The sequence below is a fragment of the Ptychodera flava genome, chromosome 11, assembly GCF_041260155.1.
Source record: "Ptychodera flava strain L36383 chromosome 11, AS_Pfla_20210202, whole genome shotgun sequence".
NCBI classification, from domain to species: domain Eukaryota; kingdom Metazoa; phylum Hemichordata; class Enteropneusta; family Ptychoderidae; genus Ptychodera; species Ptychodera flava.
The window spans coordinates 39,789,251-39,797,289 of NC_091938.1; the positions used below are offsets into that span (position 1 = coordinate 39,789,251).

At 34.8% G+C, this 8,039-nt stretch overlaps 1 long non-coding RNA gene across 1 annotated transcript; it reads right to left on the reverse strand.

The window, feature by feature from the left end:
* Positions 1-4,116: 4,116 nt before the first annotated feature.
* LOC139144251 (uncharacterized) lies at positions 4,117-7,732 on the reverse strand. Its single transcript, XR_011554794.1, has 2 exons — positions 7,325-7,732; positions 4,117-4,350 (listed from the first exon to the last, which is right to left on the reverse strand). It is a non-coding gene; the product is annotated as an uncharacterized lncRNA (long non-coding RNA).
* Positions 7,733-8,039: the final 307 nt, after the last annotated feature.

The following is an 8,039-nucleotide window of genomic DNA, read 5'->3' on the forward strand; positions in this document are numbered from 1 at the left end:
CAAAGGTTGGTGATCAATCACAACATCTGATTATGTCCCATTGGTTTAACTGAAGTCATATCAAGCCTACTTGCTAAATTGTTTTTAAAGGGCCAGTAGCTGTAACTTTGAAGGTTTTTTCACCATTTTCATTTTTAATGTCAACTTCAGTAAAATTCTTCCTCTTCTGCCTAAAAGTATGTTTCAGAATCTCAGTATTCAGCTTATCAAGAAACCAGTACATATGTAGACTGCAATGTTATTTCTGACAAGTTTATTTTGGTCCAGACTAGAATTCAAATGTAAACAATAACATCGCATTCCTGCACAAATAGCCATTTTGTTGACAAGCTAAGTAGTTGATGTTTTAACATACTCAGGGAGAGTAAACTTACGATTGATATACAAAACAAAAGTGAAAAAATTATCAAAAGTTACATCTGCTGGCCTTTTTACATGAGAGAATGGGTAACAGTGTCAATCCAGACTATTAAATTTGTTTCAGAACTTGGAAACTTGTATCTTGAGATACGGAAACAGGGTGCAGTTCAGACACAGATGTAATAATAATAATAATAATAATTTTTTATTTCTTGCTTGTAAATATAGGATTTACATCACATTTGTGGCAATAAAAGTGTGATACAAAAATAAGTTCAAACTTTTCTCCAATAAAGATAAAGTAATACTGTATAATAATAGTAGTTAATAATAATTTAACTAGGTATTTCTTTGTTTATATAAAGTAAAAATATAATCTGCAAATTGTTCATTAAAAGACAACTCTTGTTTTTTAAGAGAGAAATAAGCTGATTTTCAGATGTATTGAGTCTAAAAAATCTACGCTTTGCAATGCTAATCCTTTTGGTAACATATCTTATTGCAAGCAGAGAACATGAAATTTTCACTATCATGTATCAAAATTTATTTTTTTTCAAAGAGTTTATGGCAGCCACGTTTACGTAATTCCATTTTCAAATCCAAAAATCTTCCACTCTCACCACAACGTTTTATTCTTGAGATCAGTAAAGTATAAGCCACAGTATGAAACTCTTATAAAGGCATGCAATATTAAAGTAAAGACAGTCAATATAGAATTGGTATGGTCCTCTCTGTTCCTATATTTAAAAATATGTTAAATTTCTTTTCACCTAAACTAACTTACTGTGTTATGTTTATTGAACATATGTTTTAATATTGTTATTTTTGAAAGGCGAATAAAAAAATTATCTATTTTATCATTTCTACCATTAGTGCCTGACAATGATGAGGAAATGATAAGTCTCGATAGAGCAGCATGTTCATCTGACACAAACTTAAATGGAAAAAAATCCAAGACAGACAAGCCAAACTCAGCCCGACAACTGATTTTCAAGTGAGTTAACACAGCAATCAAATGGCTTGTTTCTCATTGATTTTCCTCTTATCCTCTGTTTGCATGGAAATCATTCCCTTTGAAGCTAAATTATTCAATATGTTGAATGAATCAATTTACAAGATCTGTTGTTGATATTATTCATATTATAGAGTGAAATGGTTTCTGCATTCTTTTATGAACTGAGTGTGAATATTCTGTTGTAAACCACAATCAAATTTTGTATCAATTTTCAGCAAAACCAAATTAGGTCACGAGCCAGACACCGATGGAGATATTTGGAGAACGAAGAAGCACAGCGATATGGAATCCCTGGAAGCAGCTAGAATCCTGATGACACTACCAGGAAAATGTATTCAGTCTCTAGGAGAGATTATACAGTAACAAAATAATCATGTTGTGATGCTGACTAAAGCGACTCACCTGCTTTGAAGCTGTTGAACATCCATGTGATCAAATAACCGTCAGTTTTTCCGTACTTCACATAACACCTGTTATTTCATGTATACTTAAATGTTTTGATATTTTAGAGCTAAATTTTCACAAAAGGCATGTTTAGCATTGGACTTCTGATATACTGTTGTTCGCCTTTTATACAGCCTTGAATTCAAAACGTGGTCCTGAGCCTCCCTCTAGTGGCCACATTTAGAAATGCATAATTGTTTTCATGTTTGTGCACTGTTTGTGTAAGATGATTCCAGAAATTAACAGAATTACAAAAATATTGAACAATAATTACTTACAAGTGTTTATGAATGCAAATTTTATTGGTTATTTACTCTAGCTACTAAATACCAGCATAGTAATGATTCACCCAGCAAAATGTTACTGGGCAGGACTTCCTTGAGGCCCCTATCCTGATATCAGTGAAACCTGGAGACTTTCCTTGCAGGAAAAGCATCAATTCAGACCTTCAAGGGGATTTAGAATTAGGGTATAGCTGGTGTAAAGGTTGATGAAAATTAAAATGTAGTGTGCCCTACAAAAATATTAAAAAAACAGAGAAATTTTGGAAGGGGCCTTTAAGGAAATATTTCCATTTTTACTGCAATGGCCGGGTTTTGCATGAAATGTTAAAGATTACACCGTCTCATTAACGAAATCTTGCTGAAATTTTAGGTATGAAAAAAATCAAATTGAAAGTTCAGAAACAGATTTGTTGTGGTAAAGTGCTAAAGTTTGTTTCACCAAAAATGTACACCTGGACCAATTTTTCAATCGCACATTTTTGATACCATCTTGTTGTTTGCTTGTTGTGAAAATTGTGTATTATGCTGAAACTTGTTCAAAGGATTGCTAAATAAATAGTTCTTTCACAACATGAAATAATTTTCCATTGTGGGTTTTCCTTCTCTCAAGTATTCCATGACTTCCATAACCATCACAGAAAACATCAATTTGACTTTGTTACGTAAGTAAAATGATTTTAGATGGTGCATTTAAAAGTGACATGAAATCATCTGCTATCAGTTCCAAATAGGTGTGTTCATGGAAAAGCAGCCTAGGAATCAGATTTCAAAATGACAATCTGTTTCACTGTTTGAATTTTATACACATTGTTATGGTATGCTGTAAGTAGCTTTTTATCTTGAATTCACAAGTGTTTAATACTTTCAAACTTTAACTTCGATTTGTTCAAGTGCAGCAGTAGGTCATGGCTATGGTCAGAATGGACGGAAAACAACCAAACTTTTCTTGCATTCTTTTTTCTGTTTCTTTGAAGTGTAGCAAATCATGGCTAATTTTCTTAAACATGGTAGTTGACACAAAATTACTTCAAAGACACCTGCTTTCTATGCACCTCCATCACACAAAGCTGACGTACCTAGTGTAAAAGCTGGTTAGTTCGTCATTAGCATCAAAACTATAGTACTCAGGTTGGCTGAGTGACTATTTGCAGTCACAATTGTCCATATTACCTTTTTACAATACAAATTAGCTCTCTGTTTCATCACAATACTTCTTTTTCTTGTGGGCATTGTGCAATCATAATCAAGTATGCTGTACTGTTGGCAGGAAAACAGTCCATTTTCCTCCACCCCTCCAGCGGAGCAGCTTATTTGGAATAATGCAAATATTCTTGTTTATAACAAATCTGTCTTTCATCCACATTTGCACAAAAAGGTATATTTATTTATCTGATATTTTGGGGAACGATTCCAAATTCAAAAATCGATGTGATCTTAAAGCTCTTGGATGTAATTTAAACCATTTTATGTTTTGGTTGGGTATTCTTGATGCTGCTTTATATTTGTTGTACATGCCACAGTCACCTGTGGTCTATTCTGCTCTGCGTCTATGTGCCCCATAGACGTGTGTACATATGCCTGAGAAAAATTTTCACAGTAAAATAAAACGCCGACGATGATATGGCAGCTTAGTCCCTCCCTTAGGAGTACTTTTTCTCTGCTTATATTATTCTTTAAAGAATACTGAAGGCTTTGAACGTGTTCTTAAAAGACAGCGAATAGTATCCCTTAAGGAATACTTTCAAAATTTAAAGTATTCTTTAAGGAATACTGTTTCTCTACTCATATTATTATTAAAAGAATACTGACTGCTTCGAAAGTATTCCTTAAAGATACTTTTGAATTTTAAAGTATTCTTGAAGGGATTCTTTTCACATGCCTATAAAACACTTTCTGAAGAAGTTAGGGCACAACCACCAAAATCAGGGGTAAGCTGAGATATCACACTCATATATAGGATAGGACTAAACACCATTCACACAAGTAAAATCAAACATAACACCAAAGCAGATGTTCCAAATCAAAATTCATTTCAAATTTAATTCCTTAAATAGAAAATTCTTGGCAAGGTTAAAAATACAAAAATGGAAACCAAACTGAAAGAAAAACACAATGCTGCTTTAATTATTATTCAAAAGACATATTCACACTTTTTCTTTTCAATAATTTTTCTTCGTTGTTGAGTTTTCCTTTGTATAATTTTCCGTACTTCTTTCTCGGTCGACCCGAACCTCTTTCAGACATATTCTGACATGAGATAAATAATGTAATTAATTGGCTTAATCATGACAACAGGCAAGCACAGGAAGGGAGGATTGCACTCCCTTGTTTTAGGGAGAGATCAAAAGAAAACGTGAAGTGACATTATTTAATTAAATTTGACAGGTACGACTTTAACAGCCAAAGTGAGTATATACTAAAGCCCATTATGTAAACATATTTTTTTCAGTGAAAATATGCTGTGTAATGCATGTGCATATAATATACACTATGCTGTTGAATTCGATTTCAAAACATACATTATGGAAGTTTGTTAATAATTGAGAAGTAAACAAACGGAAAAACAGTCTATACAAGTAACAAATCTAAATGTCAGTGGATCAGAGTTGCAAAGAATTAAAATTCTGATATATAGATATAATTTTTTTATAAAGAAATATACCTATATGAACGAGTGCCGCACTCATAAAATTGCATCCCCACAGAAAAGTGTAAAAATCAGTATTTCCTGCACATACACACTGTGGTCATAAAAGAAACAAGCATGATGCTATTTACTTGAATGCACCACGCATGATGGCCAACATTTTGTTGTTGTAATCTTTATTTTCTCTGTCATATGATTAGTTTTGAAAATGGCGGGAAATCTACAATAATGTGGAAATTACATGCCACTTTCCACACTTATAACAGTGTTACACACTTTTTCAGTCTCTAATGGGTCTTATTCAAAGAAAGTTCTCGGAAAACTGAGGATATTTTGAGATCGGTTTCTTACACAGTTGCCGCTATGGGAATTTAACATTCATACACCACTGAAAAAAGAGGAAAACCCATCATCATGAGATGTGTGAACAGCTATTGAGTAACAGGAAGGAGACAAGCTCTAGAAGTACCGGTAATGAATTGCAAATCTATATTGCTTCAACACAAATAACAAATTTTCACTTGGTGGTTAACGATGCAGAAAGTATTAAGCTCTTCAAAAAGAATAACATGCAAGAACTTAGCCTGTATCTACTTTGAAGTATATATATGTTCTGAATGCCTGGATATTGCTATGTTGCTTTTTAAATAGTAATTGTTCACGTGAGGATCACCAGACAGCAAATCTTAAGCCTCTAAAATTAGTTTTTCCTTCCCCTGTGCAAACGCTGCAGTGCTTGAAGTTTGCATGATTAAAAGTCTTTGTATAAATCTTGTAATGTGTGGCTGCCATTTTTTGGTTCAAAATCTAGACTTCTGTGATTGCAATATCCCATTGTCAAGCACATTTAAGAGTCTTTACAAAACAAGCTACTTAAAAAGAAGTCAGAGATACTTTTTGAGATCATTATGTTGTCAACTGTTAGTGCTGATATCGGCAGGAAACAATGCACTGCTTAAACTGGGGAAGGAACAGCCAACATATTCAAGATTATTCAAATTGACTATCACATGATCCTTAAAGGTAAACAACGATTGCACAACACACATAATAGCATTGTCTGATAACCTTTCAATTAATGCATACTTTAATGGGGGTAAAGCTTTGTTTCCTCAAAATTTTCAGTTTGTCAGGGCCCGATACTTCACCAGCACCCTATAGTGATGCATAATTGTTTGTAGCATTATGCACTTCGAAGCTAGGCTATCAAACTCAACTTAATTTACATTAAGTAACATTCACAAAACTCAATGTGAGATGTGTGAACAGCCACGAGTAACAGGAAGTGGACAAGCTTTAGTCAAGCGCGAATTTCAAAACAAACACTACCTCGACACAATTTTGGTACGAGAGAAACAAATTACCCAAGATTCAATTTCAAAATTGGTGCCATCCCTAGTAACTGTATGGAGAATATTTTTTATATTTTCAAAAACTATGACAGTGAAAGATTTTCTTTCACCAAGGGCTTCAAAATGAGCCCCAACATGTGGTAGATCAGTATGGAATTGGAAAAGTTTGAGAGTCCAAATATCTGTCCCAGAGGTGCAATCTACCTGAAAGAAGAGATGTTGGAGCTTTGTAGTTTGTTAATCTTTGCAAACATGGTCTACTTATTGCATGTAGTGAAAAAAGAAGAAACTGTCTTTTGCATCACGTTGATGTTGCCTAGTCATCCAGACTACAAAATATCTTAGTTTATGTAGTAGAATCTGTTTGAGCTCTTGTCTCCTAAAAGACTGCAGAATTCCTCAAAAGAATCTTAATGTATTGAAAAAGTCTTGGTGTATACAATATTGAACAGAGTTGAAACAATAGACAATAATAAGCCCATTTTTTTCTGTTGTAGGGTTCAGATGACAATGGAGAGAGTTCGCTGACTGAAAGGATAGCTTTGATCCTGCAAGCTTACAAACTTCGGTATGGACTTACGAAAGATGCGATGGAAGACTTACTTACCATCATCAACCTAGTATCACCAAATTTGTTGCCCAAAAGCACTTTTCTATTCAGAAAGTTTTTTGAAGATAGAGCTGTATCACATGAGATGCATTTCTACTGTTGTAATTGTCTTTTATATTTTGGTCGAAATGGTGATTTACCTGTTCATTGTGAAGCCTGTGATGTAGAATTTGATAGAGAGACAAGTTTGTCTAAGGGAAATTTCTTCATGGTGTTGCCATTATCACCTCAGCTGCAAAATTTATTTCAAAATGAAAGTATCTCAAATGCTGTGAAAGAATGTGATGTAGAACATGGTAATATTTTTAGCAGAATGAGGAGAAACAGTATCTACAATGATGACGATATATCATTACTGTGGAATTGCGATGGAGTGCCATTATTTAAGTCCTCAACATATTCTGTGTGGCCGATACAATGTATAGTAAACGAGTTACCCTTCAGTTTACGGAAGGATAACATTCTGCTCCCAGCCCTATGGTTTGGGACAGAAAAACCGAAAATGTCAACTTTTTTAAAACCATTTGTTCAGGAGTGTGAAGAGTTAGCAAGGTCAGGATTTACGTGGGTTGACCCTATAAGTAATGAAGAGAAGACAACAATAGTACATACAATGATATGCACTGCAGATGCCATTGCACGTCCACTAATCAGAAACTGCAAGCAGTTCAATGCTTCCTATGGTTGTGATTGGTGTTTGCATCCTGGTGAACATGTCGAAAGAGGGAGGGGTTATTCCCATGTGTACAGTTTTGAAGACAACCCAGATGCAGAGAAAAGAACAGCCCATCATTTTTTAGGTTGTGCTGAGCAAGCAGTAGATGGTATTCCGTCATTTGGGGTCAAGGGCCCCAGCATCACTCAGTTAATTCCAAATTTTGATATTGTAAATGGTTTTGTTCCAGACTATCTCCATTGTGTTTTGCTCGGTGTTACGCGACAGTTTATGGCTTTGTGGGTTGGAGGAGAAAGTAAAGAAAAGCTCTGGCACTTACCACCCCGTAAAGTAAAGGAGTTAAGTTCACGAGTTATGACTGTAGCTGTGATATCGCAGCGGTACTTGTGGCATATATTGAACGCGATTGGGTCATTGGGGTCATCGCCAGGGACTGTGGCAATGACCCTAATGACCTGATCACGTTCGATATACGCCACAAGTACCGCTGCGATATCACAGCAGAAGCTAAGCTCCCTAATGAAGTAACACGCACTCCAAGGCCAATTCATCTGCGAAAATATTGGAAAGGTTCGGAATGGCGTTCTTTCTTGTTATTTTACAGTTTGGTTGTGTTGCAAGGTCTACTTCCACCTGTATACCTGAATCATT